This window comes from Trachemys scripta, chromosome 14, assembly GCF_013100865.1.
Source record: "Trachemys scripta elegans isolate TJP31775 chromosome 14, CAS_Tse_1.0, whole genome shotgun sequence".
Taxonomy (NCBI): domain Eukaryota; kingdom Metazoa; phylum Chordata; order Testudines; family Emydidae; genus Trachemys; species Trachemys scripta.
Genome location: NC_048311.1, coordinates 17,086,542 through 17,111,082, shown reverse-complemented (window position 1 = coordinate 17,111,082; position 24,541 = coordinate 17,086,542). Strand labels below are relative to the sequence as shown.

The window sequence follows — 24,541 nt, the reverse complement described above, 5'->3', positions numbered from 1 at the left end:
TGGGTGACCTTGGGTTAGTCACTTGACCTCTCAGCCCATTTTCCCTCCCACCCTTCGACTGCCTTCTCTATTTAGGATGTAAGATTTGCAGGACAGGGACTGTCTCGTGTGTTTGTACCGCGCCTAGCGCACTAGAGTCCCGTTCTCGGCTGAGGCCTCCAGACACTACTGTAACACAAAGCATGAGTAATAGCAGAGAACTTCCCCATAGTTCTTCAGCCTTTCATTATTTTTAACCACAATTTGTAGCAGGTCCAGCTAATGCTACAGCATCAGGAAACAAAGGGATGCCTGCTCAAAGTGGTGTGTTACCACAACAGGCCAGACAAAGGCGGTCAGTTACGTCTCGGTACAAATACTCCCGGCTGAGGTATGACTGTGCACACGCAGAACTGGCGGTTTCTGGACTATTGTTGTCAATGCTGACCAAGCCAGCACTTCCCCAGTCTCAGGACAGAGTTAGTGACAGCATACAGCATGGCTGGTCTTTGTTAGGACATTTCTCTGCGTAAGAGAACTTAGGTTCGTTACTGGGGGCTCCACGAGGCATGTATATGGCTAAAATGCTCCTGAGTGCTGATTCTTTTACTGCCTTTTGCATGCCCTGATAGAGACATCCACATTTGACAGCTGGCCCCAATCTTGCCCTTACTCACATAAGTAAATCCCACCGATGCAGAGCTCTGACTCACCTGAGTAAGGGCTATGTAGGACAGGCCTATTGTGCCTATATATTCATGACTGTCAACGTACTACGCTACACACGCACACGTACAAACCAGGTGGAAGGGGCATTTCTTTGTGCCCCTAGAGATTTCCATGGTGGAGAGATTTTCTTGCTTTTGGTGCTGCGCAACCCAGAAGAAAGGAGGAAAACCCAACACTGAAGAGAGGGGAAAACTCTTAGCTACAATCCTATTAAAGCTGCCACGGTGCTGCTCTTTCTTCTAGAGCTTAATTAACAGCGCCTTGTCATCCCAGCTTGTTTATAGAACCAGCCCTGTCATTTGATGCAGGTGCTGTTCTGCTAATAATGATGCTTTGTACTTGTATATCTAAGACAACCATGAGTAAGGGTGGAGGCAGATGGGGGAAAGGGCCCAAGCATGTAAGTGCAGCGTTATCTAGCTACATTTTTATAGTCATGCCCATCACCATTGTTTCTGATATCCCTATAATATCTCCCCCTCGGCCCGCACCCCAGGGGGAACATTGGATCATTTTGTTTCCTCAGGCTCAGCACAGTGTCTTACCAACCCAAGTGGGAACCCTGGGCTGGTCCCAGCCCCTTGTGTCAGCCTTGCTCACTGTGATGATAAATGAGTTGTTACAAGCTTCCTGTTTATCTCTGCGCTGCAGCACCAGCAGGGAGTGAATGCTCAATGGAGGACATCCCTCACCCCTGCCAGTCTCACCCGCTTCCTCCTTGAGGAAGCACTTCCCTGGGAACTCAACGCACCAGCCCTTACACAGGGAGGGTGCAGCAGCACATCCCACGCTGCTGCTGGGCAACAGGACTGGGGCTCAAAGGTGCAGGTTCTGAAGCTGTAAGGTGCTGCGCCCCCTCAACCATCCTGGGCTTCAAGGGAATGGAGGATGCTCAGTACCTCACAGGACCAGACCCCTAAGTGCTCCAATCAGTGTCAGTTCACTAAGCCTTAGTGGTAGCACCTTACAGGAGAGGTAAAGCTGGTGTCTACCTCGCCCCTATGCCTGGGAGGTGGCTTTCACTGAAACCCTTGTGGCACACTCTCATCCACCCAAGACAAAGCATATCTCCAGTGCCGCCCCATGTCCTAGGTCTCACCACTGAAGTGGCAATGCTCCACTTTTCACCCTAACAGAGACAGCTCTGGAGGCCAGCAGCTAAAGGGTTAACTCTGGAGCCCACTAATTCCACCTCAGCCTCTCTCTTGGGAGGGGAAGTGCTTCACTGCTCCCCAGCTGCAAAGGCTCCTGTAGACTGTGGCCTGGCAGAGCAAACTCATTGGTTCAGGAGTATCCCAAGCTGCCTAGTGAGAGTGTGGGCCACGGCAGGAGCACACAGCACGGCTCAGAGCTACTTGTGACAGTGTCAGCTGCTTGCTGTGTGCATACGACACCAGCACGTGCCCTGCTGTGCTTCATGGCTTACACTCATGTCACCGAACGGCATAGGAGGCGTTGATTCCTAGAAACAGATTGGGAGCTGGACCTTCCGGACTTGATATTTAGAGCTCTGTCCCCGGGAAAGCGGGGGCGTTTCCAGCGATCACATGCTGCATGGCTCTGAGCTGAATTAGGTAGAAGGCTCCAGTTTAGCATCCTCAGAGCCCTCCAGTGTATGAAGAGGAGGAGGCTGGATGGTAGCAGCCCCCCCCCCCCCCCACCACCACTGCCAGCCCCGAGGCAGGACTAGAGGAAATCACAATGCATTCAGCTGTCCCAGCAGAGGCATGCTGCATGGCCACGTGCATCAGCCCCGGCTGAAATCTCCCCAGTCCTGTAAAGGCAAGACACTGAACCTCTGAAGGAGGGGTGGCCCAGACTGCATGAGAGTGGCCCCTCCGGCTGATTAATGAGTGACACTGATGGGCCCCAAACCTTCAACTGACTCTTGGGCAGAGGACAGGGGTCTAAGCGGGGGATAATTGGGTGCAACTGTTGGGATTCCAGCAACAATTCAAAAGGTCTCACCTTCCCTCTTCAGTCTCAGAAGAGACTAGAAAATATGTTCCTAGACATTTCCAGCTCTGCTTTAGGGTCACCGTATCTTAGCGTTCAACTTAGCAGAGAGGCACTCCTGGGAGTGTCTCATTAACTCCCCTCTCATGCCAGTTCGACTCAGACCCAAAAGGGAAATCCCCTCTCTCCTCTTAGCTGCAACTCACCAAGAGAAAGCACCTTATGATTCTCTTCCCAGATGGGCAGAGCCCAGCACTCCTCCTCCAACACATGTCCTTGGCTCCTGGCTGGTGCAGGCCGATCTGGATCCCAACTTCCAGCGGATAGTCAGCATTTGTGTTATTATTATTTGTATTAAAGCAGCACCTAGATTCCCCGGCTGTGATCAGGCCTCAGTGCAGCAGGCTCTGTATGCACAGTCCCTGCCTGAGAGCTTCCAGTCTGAACAGACAAGACAGGCAGAGTGAGAGGAAAAACCAAGCTGATGTGACTTGCCCCAGGTCACACAGCAGGACAATGGCAGAGGTTGGATTAGTACCCAGGACTCCAGACTCCCAGGGCAGTGCCCAAGCCACAGAACTACGCTGGCTTCAGTCTGGCCATTCCAGAGTGGAGCAGGTGACAAAATGCTGATTTGGATCAGAGCCTTCCCCAAACTGGATCTGGAATTTACTGCAGTCCCATTTCTACTGGGATTCTTTTGCTTTGGGATTACCCTGCTGCCTGTGGCTAATTGACTGATCGGGTCCTCCTGGCAAGAGAACATGCCCTGCAAACCGGCTCTCTGCAGAGAGCACAAGTCGCAAATCCACATTCCCATGGAACTGCTGGGAGGAAGGGCTCCTGTTCCCTGCCAAGCAGCAGCGCCTTGTTGTGCAGATGCAGTTGCAGAAGTGCCTAAAGCCGGGCCTCACCCTTGCTATCTGCATTTCCTTGGGCGCCAGAGGAGCCAGCCTCATTGGGATTGGGAAAGAGTGGTATTCATATGGTAATTCCTCTGCGGAAGAGAGAACAAGGAGAAGCCTCTTCTGCTCAGCAGCTGGGGCCGGGCTCCCACGAAGGAGGAGCCAGCTGGCTGCCCCAACCACCAGGGACAAAAATACAGGCCTGGCCTTTTGTTCTACTTTTCCCGCCTGCTAGCTGGCATTGTCCCTGCCTGCCCCACCCTCCCACAGCCCCTGCTGGCCTGATTCAGAGCCTGCCCAGCCCAGCATGGGCCCAGGGGTCAAAGGGAAGCAGCCCAGAGCAGGAAACAGCTTGGCCCATTGGCAGGGGGGAAGGAGGCATTTGAATGGAGTCCCATTGCCCAAGGCAGAGCAGGGGCATCTCCACTGTTTAAGGGGTCCGACACAGCACCAGTTAGCAGCTGCCCTAAGTCCTGAAGGGGTATCAAAGGCCACTGTGAGATTGGCTGGCCACTGCCTACAGTTTGTGATGGGAAAGCAAAATCCCACACTGCACTAAGAAAACAGGATCACAATACAGTTCTGAGCCCTAGTGGTTAGGACAAGAGCCACCCTGAGATGAGAGTCTCCAGGCTCAGACAAGGCTGGCAGAAAACGGAGGATCGTGACATCATCTGAAGATGCTCCAGGGTCAGTGGCTAACAATGGGAGGGCTCCGGGAGAGGAAACCTACAGTGAGTGTCGCTGACCAGTGGAGAGACGTGGAGGGGATAAACAGAGGGGAAAACGATGCCAAAGAAACTCAGCAGAAACCCACATTAGGGGGCATAAAACTTGAGCTGTCAGTGCCCCGGTCTCACACACATTGTGGGGAAGTCTGTTGTCCAGTCTGGTTTCCAGTGTTCGTACTTTCCACCTCTTGTGGACTGTCCAGCAGGGGCTGCCTCTTACTATTTTTAATCTATGAATCAGGAGAATCAGCTACAGACATTCCCTGTTGCCCAGCCCTCCCTGGGCAAGTGACAGAGGCAATTCCCCTCTGCTCCTCACAATCATCCTGGGGAAGGAGAGTGTTACTGGGGGAATGGAAAAAATTAACCTCTTCCAGCTGAGCCAGGAGAAAGCCCACAGCAAATGGCACCTCCATGTAACTGACAATCCTCCCCAAACACTGAAGAACATGTTTTTTTTTGTCTTCCATTCAGTGTCTCCTCCTGTCAGAAAACAAATCAAAAGCCACCATGAAAGTGAAGATACAGAGAAGCCGCCACTAAAACAGCAGCTCAAGAAGACTTTGATTCTTCCTTCTCTCTGCTCCAAAGGCCCCTTCACCCAGCAGGCATGTAAATCTGTGCTTCAGGGGTTTAGCGCCTGATGCGGAACAATCCTGCAGTGCTCTCCGGACCCTTGTGAAAGCCAAGAGACTGTCAATAAGCAACATGTGCACCAAAGGTCCTGGCTGGGACCTTAGCTCCCGTTCCTAAGATCTGAGTACTTGGCCCTCGAAAGAACAAACACACCTAGGGGCAACACAGATGAGGATGGAGATTTCGACATCATTTATGATCTTAACAGAGTTTAAAAATTCAGAGCAGGAGAAAGGAGTGAGAGCCCCGAGCAGGAGTTCCCAGAATGCAATAGTTTAACCACATCACAAGAAATCTCCCGGCCACCTCCCTTCCTGCTGTCAATCAAATAACAGCCCCACGGCAATGACAGCAATTGCTTATTACGTGAAAAATGTGTATTAAAAAAGGAGTGAATATATTTTTAGCTAGAGGAGCCAGGGCCATATGACCAGCCAGCTCTGCACTGACCATAATTTGGACATCATTGTTCTAAGGTAACAGAGGCCATGGAATTCAATGACCCAGCGAGAACTAGCAAGCATGCTGTCTGCCTAGTTCTAGTGTGAACAACGAGGCTGCGACTCTTTCTATAAACAGGATGGGGATTACAGGTAGTTATTTCAGTGGGAGATCTATTATTGCTCTGTAGGATCCTGAAGTCTCTCACAATAGCAAACCCCTTGGAAAGCAAATTCCTATGCTGCAGTTCCACAGAGTCCCAGAATTCTGAGAAAGGAAGACCCTGCTCAGGGGACCTCACAGTTTTCAGGGCGTATGGAAGACCATTTCAAGGGCATGGTGAGGATGGACTTCCATTTCCCTCTCTTGAGCACAATTGAGACTTTCCAGTAGAAGCCAGGGCACATACTGCTGAGAGCAATAGCTACGTCCCAATTATAGCTGACTGCAAGTCAGAAGACCAGACCCACACGCACGGAGCAGGGGATATGTGATAATGATCCTTTGTGTTTCTCGAACAATTGTCACCTGAGCATCTCAAAGTGCTTTATATGCGTCATGGAGCAGCGGTAACTGTAATTAAGGCTGAAACCAACTTCCTGATACAAACCTGATTTTCAAGCCCTCAGCCAGCAATTACTCAGCTTCCCTAAAAGAATCCAATTCCCTTGAAATTTCACATGCCACATTTCAACCCAGGGTAGAATTTTTGGAGGGATTGTTATCTGAGCTCCACTGAAATGCACTGGCAACATTAACTCAGCAGGATTTTCTCTTGTGAATTAATTAAGCCTCTCTATACTCCTGATAGGAAAGTATTAACCCTCTTTCAGAGATTAATAAACTGAAATGCAGAGCTGTTAAGTGAATTGCCTGAGGCCACAGAACGGCACTGTCAGAGTCAGGAATAAAACCCAGTCCTGGCTCTCACTGGTTCGCTTGAACTACTCAACAAGACAGCACTGTAGTCTTGGAGAGTGTGGTAACCAGAATGAGGCTTGGATGGATTGTATGGGGATTGGAACCTGATATGCATGCTTAACCCCTGACCCCCCATCACGGATGGGGTTCCTGTGTTAGGTATTGAATATAGGGCACCACACTATGTTAAAAAAAAAAAAAAAAAAAAACATGGTATTTAAAATTAAAATAATTTACAATGTAAAATCTCTCTTATAGTGTTCTGTTCAAGAGGAGAAAAGTAAACATTTAGAGTCCCTCCCTTACAAAGGAGTTCAAAAAAGTTAGGAACAGCTGAGTGCAGGAGTGAGACACCATTGATTACTCAACCAATCACAATACAGTTAGACTTTGGTTCATTTGTATACAGCTATCCTATTGGTTAGAATACTGTCAGACTTTAAAAGTCATATTTAATCACCATGATGTCACAGTTCTTGGATACTGCACTCTGATGTCCTCTCCAGGAGATGGACTTTATTCCACCAGCAGACACGGAGACTTTCTGCTGTATTAACATAGAAAGATACATTCACCTTAACTAAAAAGTGTTACATGGGTTGCACTAGTTACTTTGTGATAGCATTAAGCATCATTATTATAGTTCTGTAAACATACGTGGTGCTTTACAAAACAGTGTCAGACACACACCATACCCTGAAGAGCTTACAAGCTCAGCAAGACAAGACTAGGCACAGAGCAATGGGTCAGGTAACGGACAATGTGGGGATAGGATCAGTGAATCGAACCAGGCAGGAAGGCTTCCTGGAAAACACAGGGTCTCTCATTCTGTGCTGAACCTTTTGGAGACACAGCACAGAAGGCAGATATCAGCAGGAGAGGGGTCAGAGGTAACTTCACCGCACCTTTGTGCGGCCCAGATTCACGGCTCGTGCGGCCCCAGGCATAAATTAGAGCATTTTATGAGACTGCTCTCCTCCCATGGGCTGCCTATGGGTATGTCTGCACAGCAACCAGCCACCAGTGGCTGGCCTATGCCAGCTGACTCAGGCTTGTGGGGCTTGGGCTGCGGGGCTGTTTCATTGCTGTGTAGACTTCCGGGCTTGGACTAGAGTCCAGGCTTTAGGACCTGAAAGGTGGGAGGGGGATTCCAGAGCCTATGCAGCAATGAAACAACCCCTTAGAGCCCAAACCTGAGGTGGCGGGCACAGGCCAGCCGCAGGCATCTAACTGCAGTGTAGACATAGCCTATATGAGCTGTGCCCCAGCCCAGAATCTCTGTAGTGCTTTGTGCTACAAATATGCCCCCTCCTGCTCCCAACAGGTCCTCCTGGCCCTGCCCTTGGCATGCCCCCTACACCGGGGACTTGTGAGGGAAGCAATGCAGGACTGATTACTGCCCCAATTCCAATGGGAGTGTGGCACACTTTGGCACAGGAGGAGTGGGAAACTGTTCTGAGTGCAAGATGAACTCATGATGTAATAATAATACTACATGTATAGCACTTTTCATCAGTAGATCTCAAAGCACTTTACAAAAGACATATCGTCATCCCCATTTTATAGTTGAGGAAACTGAGGCAAAGAGAGGGGACATGACTTGCCTAAGGTCATACAGCAGGTCAGTGACAGAGCTAGGAATAGAACCTAGGTCTCCTGAATCCCAGTCTATGCACTAGGGCACATTGCTCCAATAGAAGGCTGAGAATGGGGAACATATATAGCCACATCTCTTATCCGATGCTCTTCACAGCAGGGTCAGGGCTAAGTCATAGTTGGCCCTGTGCAATTACACTCATGGATTTACACTTTAACCTTTGGGGGAGGGGTGGGTTTAAGGAGCACAGTGCTAGATTTTGGAAGGGGTTGAACAGAAGTGCTTAAAAGAGTTACACAGATCTGGTCCCCTAAAAACACAAGACCCACATGGTCGTATATCCACTAAAAGCAGCTCCTGTATGTGCTTGTACAAGCAAACCTTACACCACAAGATCTATGCTCATGCATCTGAGAGCAGAATCCAACCCAGAATCTAGATTTTAACACGCAAGGCTTCCTAACAGGAGAAATCCAACCCCCTGGGATGGTAGATTACTTCAGCAGGTCTGTTAGATAGCCAGTTTTAAAACGCTGGAGCAGTGGTACCCTAACCCTACAGATGGCCTGCTTTATCTGAGCCACATGGCATCTATGCCAGTGCAACGGTGGAGAATTTACATAAAAGAGTAGTCCACATTAAGCTAGTGGGTTTGAACCAGAACACAGCTGGACCTGAACTCAGAAACTGGTTTCCATTCTCAGTTCTCTGCATTAATAACATGAATGCATCCTGCATACTATGGTGATGGTCATTACAGAAAAACCTGGAAACAATCTCACTCTGCCAGTAACAATGGCACACTTACATACTCAGCTGCTTGCTCAGCCCCCCTCCCCCCCCTTATGGAAAAGAAAGCATCCTTCATAAAGGGTAAAGACTGTCTCAGCAGAGACTCATGGCACTAGATAGATCAGGCCAGATTCATCCCAGATGCTACTTTGCTGGCTGAAGTGGAGCTACCCAAAGAATGAATCTGGCCTCTTTTAAAAGGAAAGTCTAAACTTTCCTGGAACAAGGCTGGTTTCCCAACAAGGATGCTGGCTTCAAGCAGCACAGGCATACTGTAGCAGAGGGAGCAGAGCCACCCTGAAGAATCTGGTGCTCCCGCTGTTTGGATTTTAAAGTGCCAGGTCACAATGAGTTGTTTGGGGATACTAGGACTGGAAGGACAGAGTGCATTTCCTGCAAACAAGCCCTTTCATTGCAAGGCAATGGTTCCAGGACCAGCTCTGTACCTGCAGAAGGACTCCACGCCCTAGCACTTCTCTGTCCGAGAAGTCCCAGGAAAAGCATTTACTTAGTAGGACTATGGTTTTCCCGTAGTGCCATATAAACACACTGTTTCCCAATCGTCAATGATCCTGCTGCAATCAGCTGTCCCAAGTGATCAGGAGCTCCCAGTCAGTGGCAAAGAAAACGTCTTGCCCTCCCCCAACCCCCTCACTAGATCTCCCTGCAGCCCCGAAAGTTTTCATCATTAAAAGGCTTGTAAAGGGTAACACAGCAGCAGAAACACTGACTGAAAGCGACACTTGAGAACACGGCGTAAAGAAAATCAGTCATTTGAGTTTCAAGCGAACACAAACCGACCTGGGACTCCCACCCCCCTCCAGGGCTTACAGGAAAACACAGCCACTTGCTCTGCGCTCTTTCAAACGAGATTGTTAGATAAAGGCAAGAGGAAAGTTACAGTTAAGTCTCCGTCGCAAGGAGAGCAAAACAAGCTCCTTCCAAAGCCAGGGCAAGAAACCACCAGAGAGAAAGAAACTAAAGCACTCGGCTCAGTTGGCCAAATATTTACAAAGAGATAGCTGTGAAGCACAAAGCTCTTTTCTTCTTTCTCGGGCGGAATCTGGTCGGAGCATGGAAACAAAATTCCCCCATCCCTGTCTCTCTCTCTCTGGTTACAATGACTCAGCCTGCAGGCTGAAAGCGTCTAGCTGGGCTAGAGCTGCTGAAACCTGCCCATCTCCAGAAGGGGGACAGAAGCGTGAAGGCTTCCTGCTCTGCTGAGCCTTGCACGTTACCATTGAGAGCAGCCCACGATCACAATGTCCCCCATCCCTACCCGGGCATGCAGGTCCACAGCCCTGCGGGGGAAGCTGTGGCCGGAGAGCCGCGAGTCCCCGTGCAGCACGCGGCGAGGCAGGAGGAGGGGGATTATTGGAAAGAACAAAGGGAGAATGAGAAGACTCACCCAAGCAGTTGAAGCACTCTAGGCTCCTGGCTATGTTAGCAGAGAAGGCCCGCCCCCTTCAGGGTCACATGGTTCAGAGTGCTAGTCAATGATCAAAGGGGCTTTGTCACTCTGTGAATAATGCGCACCCCACAGTGCAACAGGGGTAGGCAGTGACCGGGGCTGGGAGTGCAGATGGATAATTACTGCCCAGGGTGCAGAGAGTGGAGTGGAACCGGCTGAGAGGAAGGGGGGGGGGGGAGTTCAAAAGAGCCAATTAAAAATAAAAACGCTGTGACACAGTAATTCAGAGGAAAGTCTCTGCTCTAAAAAGGAGAGGAGGTGAAGCTGACTCAGCTTATGGGGATTTTGAAAACTCAGGGAGCTGTCACGCAGGGGCAATCCGGAAAAAAGGAAGCATTCATCCCACAGTGCTGGCAGGATCTCAAAGCACGGCACACGTGTGAATGAACTGGGCTTCACAACTCCCCCGCCACTCAGCTAAGTATTATCATTCCCATCTCACTGGTGGGGGGATCCCAAGTCACACCGTGGTTAAGGGATTTGTCAAAGGTCATGCAGGAAATCAGTAGCAGAATGGTGACCAGCCTCCAGATCTCCTGATGCCAAGCCCTATGCTTTAGCCACAGGACCATCACCTTGCTGCCATTACAGCAGGTTAGTTGGCCGCTCCTCTGCTGTAAGTGATGGTAGTTGTGCTGAACTGCACTTTGCATTGTGCATTTGGCTGGGAGACGAACAAGGTGACCTCACTGATCTTCTCTAACCCCTGACAATCTTCCTCCCAGCCCAGCCAGCTCTTCCTCCTGCTGCCTGATCCTGCCCTCAGTGGCGTTGGAACATTTTTAGTAGTGGGGGTGCTGAAAGCCAGCCCCTTGCCCCTGTCCGCACCCTCCACCCCCCTGCACCAAGGTAAGGCTAGGAACAGGGCTATGTCTCCAGGAGGCAGGGACCCCGGCCCGGACAGGCATAAGGGGGCCAAGGCTGTGGCCACAGCTAGGAGGAGTGGGGGGGGGGCAGGAGCAGAGCCCCAGAAGTGGAGCCTTGGGAGCAGGGGTCTGAGTGTGGAGCCCTGGGAGTGGAGGCCTGGAAGCGTGGCCCTATCGCCAGGGAGTGGGACCAGAGGCCGGGACCCCAGGAGCAGAACCCTGGGCACGGGACCAGGGACATAGGCCCTGAGCACAGGGCCAGCAGCCAGGAAGTGGGGCTGGCGGCCGGGACCCTAGCAGAGTGCCGGGGAGTGAAGTCCTGCATGGAGGGCCTGGAGCAGGGCCCCAGGTGTGGAGCCAGCAGCTGAGGAGTGGGGCATGGGGCCGACTCCCAGGACATGAGCTGGGGAGTGGAGCCCTGGGTGCGGGGCCGGTGGCCTCACACAAAACCTGGGGGTGCTGCAGCACCCCCCACATCCCTATTTCCCAACCTATGCCTGCCCTCTAGTCATAGTTTGTCCTACATCCCGACCCACTGCCACAGAGGGGACTCTGATGTCTCCAGTTCAACACTGGGACTTCACCAAGGGGCCAGTCCTACCTCCTTTTCCACGAACACAAGGGCCACATAGGCACAGAGCTGCTGGGTTTTGTTGCACAGGGAGGGGGCCATTATCTGAGGAGTCCTGCACCCTCTGTGCACAGTGGAGTTCAATCCCATAGACCAGTGTTTCCCAAACTTGGGACACCGCTTGTGTAGGAAAAGCCCCTGGCGGGCCGGGCCGGTTTGTTTACCTGCCGTGTCCGCGGGTCCGGCCGATTGTGGCTCCCACTGGCCGCGGTTCGCTGCTCCAGGCCAATGGGAACTGCTGGAAGTGGCGGCCAGTACGTCCCTCAGCTTCCAGCAGCTCCCATTGGCCTGGAGCAGCAAACCGCGGCCAGTGGGAGCCGCGATCGGCCGGACCCGCGTACGCGGCAGGTAAACAAACCGGTCCGGCCGCCAGGGGCTTTCCCTACACAAGCGGCGTCCCAAGTTTGGGAAACACTGCTATAGGGGCTCCCTGCACATGTTCAGACAGCAGAGTTAGTGGGAGCAGGGCTGGTGGTCCCTTGGCTACATGGAGCCCCACCCAGATTAGCAGGTGCAGGAACAACTGGAGCTACTGCAGCCTAAGGAGTCCTTCTCCCCTGGCCTGTGTGGAATCCCCTGTGCCAAGTCAAGCCCCTTGTGGTTGGAGCAGTAGGGAGGCTTTTGCTGGGAGTAATCAAGCCAGAGGAATTGGTGGGCTGGGACAGGCCCAGCCCTTAAACCAACCCAGCTAAGAAACAAGACGTAGCAAGCATAGCCAGGACAATCTATTAAACAAAGTGCATGAGCAGAGGCTAGTTTTATGAACCACTTTTGCTGGGAAATAAATACACAAGACAAGGAACTTCAGCAGATCCGGGCTAGTAAAGACATAAATGCACTGGGCCCAAATCTCCACCAGCTTGCCGTTTACCTTGGCTTTCCCACCTGTGCAAGGTGGGCGTAAAGGGATACCTGTCTGCTTTCCCTGCCTGCCAAGGATGACACAAGGTGCAGGACAGTGGTGAATCGAGCCCATCATTAATCAGGACCTAAGTTCCCTCTAAGCTGCGCGGCTGTGCAGCAGCCTATTAAGCGCCGCGCAGGCACTCAGGACTGCAGCGGGGAGAGATGCCTCTCCTGCAGTCCTGGATGAAGAGGTGCCTCTCTCTGCTGGCCCCAGCCCAGCCCCGGACCTGCTGCAGCTGGGGGAGAGGCACCCCTCCCCCAGCCCCAGCCCTGCCATGATGGGGAGAGGGACCCAGCCCACGGGGAGTCCTCTCTCCCCATTGTAGCCCCGGGTCAGCCTGCACCCCAAACCCCTCATCCTCGGCCCCACTCCATAGCCTGCACCCCCAGCCGCAGTCCTCACCCCCCCCACACACACACCCCAACCCTCTGCCCCAGCCCTGAGCCGCCTCCCACACGCCGAACCCCTCGGCCCCACACCGCCACATTAATTTTGTTATGTGCACCAACACGGAGGTGATATATCACACATCACCTCCATGTTGGTGCACATAACAAAAATCAATCCGCACATGCGGAAAAATTAGAGGGAACACTGATCAGAACTGGAGTCCCATTGTGGGAGAGTACCTGGAAACACCTGGAGAATGACTACCTGGGAATAGAGGACCCTGTCATCTTTTTTCAAGTGCCGAATCTCTACTGTACAGGTGCTATGTGAATAATTTGGGACATGGGAAGGCTGACCACTCCCTACCCCCACCCTCTCCTATATGCTGTAGTCTCTGGCTCTGACACAAATCACAAACCATAGCATAACACAGGGACCCACACTGCAATCTACAAATGAACATTCACAGTGGCTTCACCTAAGACTACTCCCTTTCTTGTGCATTTTTACTAACTCCCCTTTGCCCAAATGGCACATTGGCACAGGATCAGTGAGCTCGGTGGGTACTTGACCCCCGCTCTGCCCCTGCCCCCACTCCACCCCTTTCATGAGGCCCTGCCCCTGTCCCACCCCCATTCCAACCCCTTCCCCAAAGTCCCTGCCCCAACCCCTTCCCCAAATCCCTGCTCCAGCCCCACCTCCTCCCCTGAGTGCGCCACGTTCCCACTCCTCCCCCCCACTCCTAGAGCATGCTAACGCACGGCCCGGCTGGGAGGTAGGTGGAGGCACAGGGATGTGGCATGCTCAGGGGAGGGGGAGGAGACGGAGGTGGGGCAGGGGGTGAGGGGAGCTTGGCTGCCAGTGGGTGCAGAGCACTCCAGCCCTGGAGCACCCACGGAGTCGGCGCTTATGGTTGTGAGCCTGGATAAGTCAGATGGACAGTAACACATGCCTTTGGGCCAGGCTTTGCTGCTACCCATTGTCCATTTGCAAGCTGAATGTACCTCGCCCTCTGACAGCACATCTGCTCCCAAACCAACCCCACGGGCAAAAACTCAACGCAGCAAGAGCCATTTGTCCAGGTCAGGACATATCAATGGGTTTGCACACAGGCAGCCTCTCTGGGTTACTGGCCACAGTCGGACTTCTCCATCCTTTGGCTGGCCTTTGCTTCTCATTGGGGTAAGAAATCTCTCTCACGTGCAGAGAAGAACACACTGAGGCATGGGAAGGGGGGGGGGGGGGAAAGGCTGGCCTTTGAACCACCCGACTCATTCATGCAGGAACAAGCTCAAAGACAGATAAGGAGAAAAAACAAAGATTCCTCCAACCCGCTTTGGGAAGCAGGTTCTCACAACTAAAGCTGTTGGGGTAGGGCGGGGGACAGGGGGAATCCTTCTGGTGCCATCTCTTCCTAGCCCTAACAAGGGGCCAGGCAAGTTATATCAGTCACTAGTACTCCATAGAGATGCACTGGGGAGGAGTTCGCCCTGCCCTAACCCATCCCTGCTACCTTAAACCGCCAGCAGGATGACTCAAGCCCATCCAGTACTGGGAGGAAGGGAGTTTGCTTCCTGACCATTCCTCTCATAATAGCTTCTTTCTACTATCCAATTGACAGAGCAAAGCACCTTACCAGGGGGAGATTTGGGAGACCAGGTTCCTGCCGCAGTGGCCTTTATACAGATATTTAAATTGTCCACAAGCAAAATTGCTAGAGAGAAATATGCTTCCCAGTGGAATATGTGTAACAGCAATTTTGCAATTGGCCAGGGTGATCTGTGGTTGACATCTGACTTGTCAGTCTGATATGGGACTGGGTGAGCTGGACAGTCTTGGACAACACCAGAACACTGGATTAGAAAGTCAGGATCATCAGAATCAATGGTCACCCCTCGTCTGCAGCATGTGATTTACAGATGGGGCTCTATTGCCAAGGGGAATGTTCTCAAGAGCCAGCCCCTCAGAGCTGGGGAGGACGTTATACAGAGGCAGGTTATCATACCAGCAATACATGTCAATGAGCCTGGGAGGTACCGTGTGGGAGCTTTGCTCCACTGCAGGCCATAGAATGAGTGACCATTATTTCTGCATGGGATAGTGTAGCCCAGAACTCCCCAGGTTCCAAGGTTGCCTCCAAAGTGGTCACATCAAATACAACTGCAGAGAAGAGATGCTTATTGCAGCAGCACTCAAGTGAAACATTCACAGCTCGAAATGGGGAAGCGACCCTGCCAACAGAGTCTCCCAGGTTCCTCTCCTCTTTCCAGCATGCCCCAGTTCAGGGACAAGAACCAATCTGAGGAACTGGTTGTGTCTCTGCTTGGACCAGCCTGCCACGCAAGACCTCGGTTTCAAAGAGAGGCAGACTGAGTGTAAGCGTCTGCCCCCTCCTCCTCCTTAAAATAATCACTCTCAAGCTGACCTATTCCTTAATCCACCCAGGTCCTTGGGTGGTTTTGTCCTTCCAGAGGGCTTGGACCTAAAAACAAACAACAGGGCATAGGGGAAGTGCTAGGGCAGCTGCAGTAACCATAGCAGGCAAACAAACCAGCATCAACAGGGTCCCACCCATTGAAGAGAACCCTCCTCCCAGCAACTCAAGGGAAAGGAGGTCCAGTTCCCCCTGCTCCTGGAGCTCTGCTGTCAGGGCGCTTAAAACAGAGCCAGGGAACATACAAGAGGATTGTTAAATCTACCATCATGTCCATCGTTTGTGCCCTTTAGATGTTCTGACTGTAATTTGCAGTGTAAGTGGGCAGAGCTTTGTAATAGGAGGAGAAAGGTTAAGCAATTTGGGGACCAATTCTGCAAGGTCCTGAGCAACTGGAGGACACTCAGTGCCTCCAGGACTTGCTGAGCACTTCACATAATCCACCTCATATGAGCCAGAGGAGAAGGGAACAGGGAGATGGAAGGATACGACGCTGAGACCGTCAAAGCCAGCTAAGGGATCTGGACACCCAATTCCCTTGAGACATTAATGGGAGGAATTGGGCTCCCACTCCCGGGGGGGGTGAGTGGGGGGGTTGAAGAGATCCTTAAACTCTAGCCTTTGGCAGAGAACAATCCATTTAAAGCTACATACACTCCCTGCTCCCCTGGCCCCTGCTGCAGACAGCTCAGCAGCCCTGTAAGGAAATCAGGAGACCAATAGGTAGCAGCTCATTTAGGAATGTCCACTACATGCGTTCCTAAAGCAGAGCACAGGCTTATTCGTTATTCTTTCCCTTCTGATACCCAGCTGCTCAGCAACCCAAAACCAGGTGCAATGATAACCAAACCTATTCCCCAGGGGCTTCCTCCTCCCCCTACTGTGAATACGGAAGAGGCAGGCCTGGCTTAGATCACTAAGTTCTGGGCACAACCATCTAGTTTGCATAGGGGCATGCAAAGACCATGTTCAATATCACACGTCAAAAATCGCTGGGCTTTGCTTAACTCGGGCTCTGCCAAAGGAGCGTTTTCCTGTGCTGATGCCTGCATCACGCCCCTGGTATTTCTCCCTCTCTCCCTCCCCCAGACTAAGCCACTTTCTCCCCATCTTCCAACTTCCTTTACACTCCAGGCATCTCATGACAGCTCTGACTTCCTGTGCTACACTCCTGTAGCTGCACAAAGCCACAAAAACCTGAGCAGCTTCCTCCCCTGTTCCTTATTCCCTGACGTGAGGGGAATAGAGAGGTCAGGCAGAGAGATTTGACTCAGCCAAGGATTACATATAGGAGAATAAACCCTGGACAGAGTCCGCAGAGGCTCCAGGATGATTGGGAGACAGCAGCTCTTTATTAATCATCTCTACAGTAGAGTTGGCTGGAAATGTTTCATAACATTTTTTTTTAAATGGAAAATGATACTTGTCAAAATCAAAATGTTTTTAAAAGGGTGGTTTTGACATTTAGTTTTAAACAAATAAAACGAAGCATTTTGATAATGTCAAAACATCCCACTTCAACATTTCTGGAACAGAATGTTATGATTTTTCATTTCAAAACACTAGTCAAACAAAAATTCATTTTTTTAATATTAAAAAGTTGTATATAGTTTAAATGGGTCAAAATCTGAGCAAAATGTTTTGATTTTACCAAAACCAAATGTTTTAATCAACTCAAAACCTTTTTCCCCCCCTCCCAGAATCTCTGTTTGCAGGAAATGTAAAAGATTTGGTTTCTGTTCTGTTTTAGAATAGAAAGAAATGGGAAATTATGGAATTTACCAGGGAACAGAAAATCCATTTCCCACCCAGCTTAAATCTACAGGCTTTTAGAGCATCCCAACCTTTGCCGACACTCCCTTTTAGCAGGGCTCACTCATCAGTGCTCCTCTGTGCATCACAACCAGTTCCTGGGCCTCCTCCCAGAACAGTTCTCCAGGAGGACTAGTCTTCCTGTATGGGCAGTGCTGGGAAACACCCACATCTAAGGTATCACATGATGAGCTTAATATCCCTTAGGTGCAGCTGTTCACGCAGGGCAGACTTCTCAGTGAGGGTGGATAGCCTTGTGGTTAAGGCACTGACCGCACTGAGCCTGAAGGGATGTAAGTTCAGTTCTGAGCTCTGTCACAAGCTTCCTGCATAACCCTGAGCTAATCATTTAGGGCCAGATGCTGGGTGACTTCAATTGAGCTACATGGATTTTAACCAGGTGAGGATGTGATCCACTTTCTCTAGGTACTCCAGTTCCCAAGCTATGATTATTCCCAGCAAAATGGGGACAGCAATACTGCCTGTGCCTGTCTTGTCTATTTGGGGCAGGGCTAGGGTCTAGCACTAGCACAATGGGGCCTGATTCCAGTACTGTTACTGGAATACAATTAGTAGTGACAATTCTACCACCCATAGGCTGAGCGGTACATAGGTATGCAAGGAATCCCATTACATCACGGAGTAAGGTGCTGCTCATCTGGAGCAAGGAGGATGGCAGGATTTGGTCCTTCAGTAGCGCTACACACAATGAAAAAGATTCAAGGCGAGCGAGCAGCCCGGGTGAGGGTGACAAGAAACCTTCATGGATCTAGGCTTGAAGTGAAGGAGCTTAGGAATTGTTAGGAAATAGCTCAAACGCCGCAGGGGATTTCAAAAGTCATAGGACCACATGGTTTTTAGCTTGTTTAAGAGTGCTGTCCATCTCTTCATCCCACACAGCAGTTGTTCTTGCCAGACTATCATTTGCCCAGACCACTATGTTAATGTTACGGCTGAAACACTGAATTGACCTTCACTGGTGGGAAGGAGGGATGTTGTACCATTTTACACTTGGCTGAATCTGTGCTGTGATTAATACTGTTCAAGGCACAGATACCAGATGTTCTCCGTGCAGGCTGGCGCCTATCCCAAATTGCACCGAGACGGAATTTTGGGGCATATGGATGGAGATTGCTGAGGGCAGGAGATAATCAGAGTGCAGAGATTTGCAAAACCATTTACATGGTTATGAGAAAAGACCGTACAGTTCTTATGCAGACCAGAGCCAGTCAGAACGGAGGGATGCGACACATAACGGGGCCTCTATTTCTCAAATATACACTCTAACTGGCTGATGGGTAGTGCTTTGCATAATCGCTCTCAAATGATTTCTCAGTAACCCTTTGATAATTATTCAAATCCCTGTACTCTCATTAGTCATTGCCTTCAGATCTCAATCCATATGCCCACACTAAACTTGTCTGGCCCCTGCCCCACTCTGTCACTGATACTAACTGCAAGTTAACCAGAAAAGGAATTATTTGTATTTGGGCTGAGAGGAGTGGGGAGGATACACACCACAAGGAGGAGGATGGGGAAGACAAAGGAGACAGGGATTCGGCATGGTCCCTTCCAGTCCTACACTTCTATGATTCTATGGTGACAAAATGGGTGGAAGGTCAAAAATTGAGGTTTCCATGTTTGGGGTAAGCATATGGAGCAGGAGTTTGAGGAGGACAGTCAATCAGACCAGAGAGCATGACAGGAGCCAATCAGAGTGCAGGAGCAAGAGGAAGGATCACATGTACTCAGAACCCATGGAGTGGTGCCCGGGGCTGTAAGCACCTCTGCCTCCCTCCTGGGAGATGATCTAGTTCTCTCCTTGTAAACAGGAAGCAGCCTCAGGTTATCATTTAAATCTCTTTCTGTTTTCATAGCAAGTGTTCTTAAAAGCTTGTTCTCATGCTGGTAGCGCTGGGTGGCCCAGTCTCTTGTCTCCCTGAAGGGCTGAGAGATCCGTCTGCATAACACCTCCGAGCCTGGTTCTCTCCCTCTAACCCAAAGAGGCATCCATTTTTGCTCTAAACTGTCCAAGCTATTTCCCAAGCAGCTTACTTAGGAGTCACTTCACTTGTGATTCAAGCCAGTTTGTAACTGGACCCTCCCAAAGTACTGTGCCCTCTCTGTCAAGGCTTAGCTTCACTCTCCTGTGTCCCCTCGCTCCTGCAGTAAACAGCTTTACAGCTCTGGGACTGCCCGTTGCATAGCCGCCCCTAAGAGTCCACAAGAACTTCCTTTTAATCAGTCTCGCTGGGCTTTGTCTCTGCAACAGACATTGATTCACAGCCAAATCCTGCAGCATCAGATATGCCGGGTGTAGTGTAACTCTGATGTGCCACATCCTGTCCTGGGCTGAAAGTGAACCTAACAATGCACCTTCACTTGCCACCTTCTGGATCTAGTATGAGACGCAGAACCTAAGCACTCATCCTTACCGTTCCCATAGCTCCTCTCTGGAGAACGGGGTGCTACCTGCAAGGTCCTGGCCCACTTCCCACCACCAGCTAAATACATTCTCTCTAAATTTCCTCTGTGGTTTCAATGGGACACACTGTCTCATTCTTCAGGTCTCATGCTAAAAGGATTGTGTGGCATTGGTGTGCATGGTTAAATAGCTGTCATGTTCCATCCTGGACGTGGCTGCATTCAGTGATGGGGGAAAGTTCCTATTGACCACAATAAGAGCAGGAGCAGGCCAGTCATTTCCAAAGTGCTCTGGAATCTTTCAAGGCTGAGACATTAAATACCCTTAACACCACTGATAACTCAGTCTCCTTGTTCGTCTTCATTTCACATTCACAGCCTAAGTGCCTGGCTCATACCAGTCCTCTGCCTGGATAGTGACTGGTCCTTTCCTGCTTAGCTCTAGCTTCCAGCTTTGCAATGCTGGTCACTTCTCTAAGCATGCAGGCCCTGAAGTACAAAGCACTTACGCGTGTGAGCGCTGTTGTACCGCTGCCTTCAACAGAACTTCTCATGAGCTTAAACTGAAACATGTTAAGTGTTTTGCTGAATTGGGGCCATAATGAACAAAGAGCAATGCAGTTACTGACATCAAAAGGTGCAGAGAATCAGACGTGATATGTATTCAGCAAAGGCCAGAGTTATGTGTGACCCAAAAAGCTTCTCCTGTGGCTTTGGTTCACTTCCTCTCTCTTTCTTGCATGGTTTCCTCTTGCTTTGAGCTCCTACAGGTGGACGCAGAGCAGAGCATGCGCAATTTCCTCAGACGCTGAATTCAGCTAATAAACACATCAGGTCCGAGCAGATGGTTCTAATGCTAAATCAAAGCAAATAGTGTGGAGTTCAGTTTTCCCTTTCCTTTTCTTTGTGCGTGTCCATCCTCCAGTGGGAGTTTGGGGCTAAGGTTTGGGCCATTCTCCTTTTCGTTGTAGATCACCCATCCTTACTTGAAATTGAGGGACAGGCTGACAGAGGATGGATGGGTAAATTCAGGGCCATCCCTAGCCATTTGGGGGGGGGGGGGCTGTGTGGGGCCCCAGGCCTCTCCCTAACCCCCCCACCAAGGTCTGGGAGGCAGGACTGTGGGGGGCCACTTTTGGGGGCCCCACAGCCCCAGAGTGGCCCGGGGGATTAGCGGGGGGCTGGGAGCAGCCCATTCCACTTCCCTTGCTGCAGCTGTGTTGCTCGGGGGAGGGAGCTTGGGGGAAGGGAAGGGATCCCCCCCGACCCAGTCACCGGAATAGGGGCGGGCTGGGGGCGGAGCAGGGGGGAAGGGTAAGGAGCAGGGCGGAGGGAGTTGTCCAGGACCCCACACATCCCCCTAGGGATGGCCCTGCCCCTTGCAGTGAGCGCAGCCCACTGGGGGGGGGGGGGAGCGGAGGGAGGGGACGGGACAGGCTGAGGGATAGGGCGGGTCGCCGGGGCTAGTGCTGCCGGGTTTGCAGCATGCAGCTGCCTAGGGCACCATGAAATGTGGGGCAATTTGGTGCCCCACATTTCATGGTGCCCTACGCAGCTGCGTATGCTGCATATGCCTAGGGACGGATCTGAGTAAATTCGAAGCAGAAGAATGCACTCACTGCTGGAGAATATGTCTCCCTCTGTCCGCTATTCCCAATCACGCTGTAGGTAGGGCACCTCGTACTTTGGAAACAATACACCTAGCAGTCCCCATGAAAATTACATTCCAGTTGCACCAAATGGCCCCTGGAAACCTGTAATGAAAAGAGCATTTCTCTGGTCTGAAAATCCAGCCAGCCTTCAGCCCTGGTGCTGGAATTCCTGGTGTGCATCTACTTTCCTCAGCAGAAGGGCGGCAGTACATCAGCGGCTCTGCCCTCACTGCTTCTGGCCAGGAATCACAGCCACCCACAGTGCTCAAAGTCACCAGATTGAAGCTGCTGTCCCCCCTGGAGAAAGTCCAAATAAAACTGAAAGCTTTGATTTAAATGGCTGAGCAACAGTCAGTGACTGAAACCTCATAACATGACTCTGAAGGGGTGGCTATGCTTACCTGGTCTGAGCAGAGAGGAAGGAAGATAACTTCCCAAACTGTAGCAGGTTCATCTCTGCAGGGCAGTGTTTCCCAGTGGCTAGTGCACTGGACTAAGACTAAAAAGAGACCTGGGTTTAAATCCAAACTCTGCCACTGGCCTGCTGAGGCCAAGTCACTTCCCCTCCCTGTGCCTCAGTTTCCCCATTTGTAAAATGGGGATAATGATCCTGTCCTCTTTTGTAAAGCACTTTCATAGCTATGAGAAATGCTATAGAAGAACGACATGGTACTGTTGTCAGCTCACACCATTGTTCGTGAAAGGGTCACTAATTCTGTGATATGGTGAGTGTGTGTCACGCTGGGGCACATTCGGACTTCAGCTGCACTGATGTAAATCCAGAGGAGCCCCACTGAAGTCAAAGGACTTACACCAGGTTTTAGTGAGAGCAGAATCTGGCCATGTGTGAAAACACCCTTGCAGTTTCTGATTTCCAGCCTGTGCTCAGATGCACACACGTGAATCCAAACATTCACAAGGATTGTCAGTGATTCCCTTAGGACCAGCCCAACCCACTGAACTTGGGAGATGGGGGTATTTGTTAGCATAGGAGAAAGGAAACTGGGTTGGGCAATTCCCTATATGATTTAGTGGAATGTCTCCTCCCTCCCCCCCCCCATATCACTCTGCACATGTACTCTCCCACGTGTTCTCCACCAGATTTCCACGGGATGCCTCCTCTGTCTATTGGAGGCAGAGCGCTGCACAGCCCAAGGAAACGTCAAGCTGCTGCCCTAAGCAATCTCCTCGTAGCTCTTACGCGAAGGAAGGGGTTGGAATGGGGATAACGATTGACTCTCTGTGATGGGACTTTTCAACGGTACTGGCCCCACCTAAAAATGAAAGAAACGGAGCCAATCGCTAGCCAATCCAAATGCTTCCTGAGTCCTAGCCCCATGTCATTGGCATCACAAAGCCAGCATCCCACAGCATCAAGATCCTCAACTTGCCATAGTGACTGGATGCAGCCAATCCAGGGGTTGGCCAGGAGAGAGTTAACACCACCAGAAACCACTGCAGTGGGTGTCTGCCTTCCCCACAAAGGCTGCCAGACAGCATAGCCACAGGGGCAGATTCAATAGGTGTGCTATACTTAACTGCCGAGGGGGCACCAACCACCCACTGCAGCACCCTCCGCCCCGGCTCTGCAACTCTAATCCTAGACTGGTGCACGGGGGGAGCCCAGGGCAAGGAGGCCTTACAAGCAACTGAAGGGTGAGTTTCAACCCAGCAGCCGAGTGGCTCTGAGATCTGCTCTGCAGATAGAGGGAGAGCACTTGATTTGCAGTATTGTTGCAGGCTCTTAAAGGTAACAACCGCTGCTGGTTTGGGGTTTTCAGTTCTACAGGATACAGCTTTTGTTTCTGACACACTTGTTTTGTAGCCAAGAGCAGAGCAGTTTCTCGGCTCAGCGTTTTAGTAGGAGGCCCAGAGTTTGTGGCACAGCCATGTCTGCCTCAGTGAGCTGCAGTCCGCTCGGTGCTTCTAGCCACCAATGGGACCCAGGCAGCCAGGGTACGATAACCACCCAGGGGAAGTCAGATCCCTTGGGTCTGGGCTCTGATGAGAAACAATCAACAGGCGTTTCTAAACCTGGATCCAGACCCAAAGTTCAGGAGTGTCTGGATCAGGGATTTATGTTCAGACATCTCTAGAAAAAAGAAAATTGCAGGAGAGACCATTTACATGAGACTCCCAATTCATGACTTGAAACTAACCAAGAACTTCTGCTACCCAAAAGAAAAGACTGGATACTGCACACACTGCATTAGTTAGTGTCTAATCACCAACCTTCATCAGCCACACCTCAGCAGGAGAGGGACCCTGGCCATAAATAGCGTGCAGAACAACAAGCAGATAAGGGAAAGCCATAATAGGTTAGTGGGTGGAGAATACCCCCTCACCGATGGAAGGTGTTTAGATTAGATGCCATCTCAGCAGCCCTTGAGCCTTTATTGCCCTGGTAAATCATTTATTTGGAAGCCCTTTTCCAAAATCCCCGGAAGCCTGCCCCCACCCTAAGAATAAAATATGCTGATGAACAATACACAACTTTGTACTTGGGTCCTTTAGAGTATAAGCTCTGTGGAGCAGGGATCATCTCTTTACCTGTGTTTACCCAGCACCAAGCAGAATGGGGTGCTAATCCTGACTGGGTTCTTTGGGTGTTAAGACTTTTGGGGAAAATTTCAGACACACAAAGGGCAGTCAAGGTGCCCAACCCATTGAAATTCGCTGCGGGCTGAGACGTGGAGTGCTTTCCCCCATGTGTGCTTTTGAAAATCTCTTCCTTTATTATTAATTATTGTTATTATTAGACTCTTACTAGCAGTTTACAGACTGGTAGAAACTCTTCACTGACTGGAGCTGATCTTTAATCTCTCTCTATGTTTCCTGTCCTACAGAGAGGAGAACTGAAATGCAGGTCCGAGGTCCCAAAAGCAGCTTTCAGGATGGCTGGGATCCCTCTATATGTCCCTCCTTCACTTGGGCCTTTGCCCGATGCCCTGAAGGGCTGTGTGAAGTGGCAGTGCTCCAGCACAAGCACAAAGAAGGGTTCCGTGTGAGAGTGCAAGTCAGGTTACGTGCCTGGTGTCGCAATCTGCACCCTAGAGATGCAGAGTGAAAAAGGGATGGGGCAGATGTTGCCAACTCAAGATTTTATTATGAATCTCATGATATTTGGTATTTTTCTTAAAGCCCCAGCTCCTGGAGTCATGTTGTCACATGAGAATCTCAGCTTTCATTATAAAAAGTAAATGTCTAGCCCTTATGGTTGTGGAGAAAAGCCTGAAACATGAATCAAACGGAACCTGATGGCTCAGA

General features: G+C 50.8%; 1 protein-coding gene across 4 annotated transcripts in view; it reads right to left on the bottom strand.

Annotated features, from left to right (window-relative positions):
- Positions 1-24,541, bottom strand: part of SEPTIN9 (septin 9) — a 250,303-nt gene that overhangs the window by 61,081 nt on the left and 164,681 nt on the right. The window contains exon 1 of one of the 4 annotated variants that reach the window (XM_034789891.1): positions 10,096-10,245. The exons of the other annotated variants lie outside the window; for them this stretch is intronic. The gene's annotated coding sequence lies outside the window, so the exon portion shown is untranslated. Of the gene's footprint in view, positions 1-10,095; positions 10,246-24,541 lie in introns of those variants that run through there. 4 annotated transcript variants of the gene reach the window in all.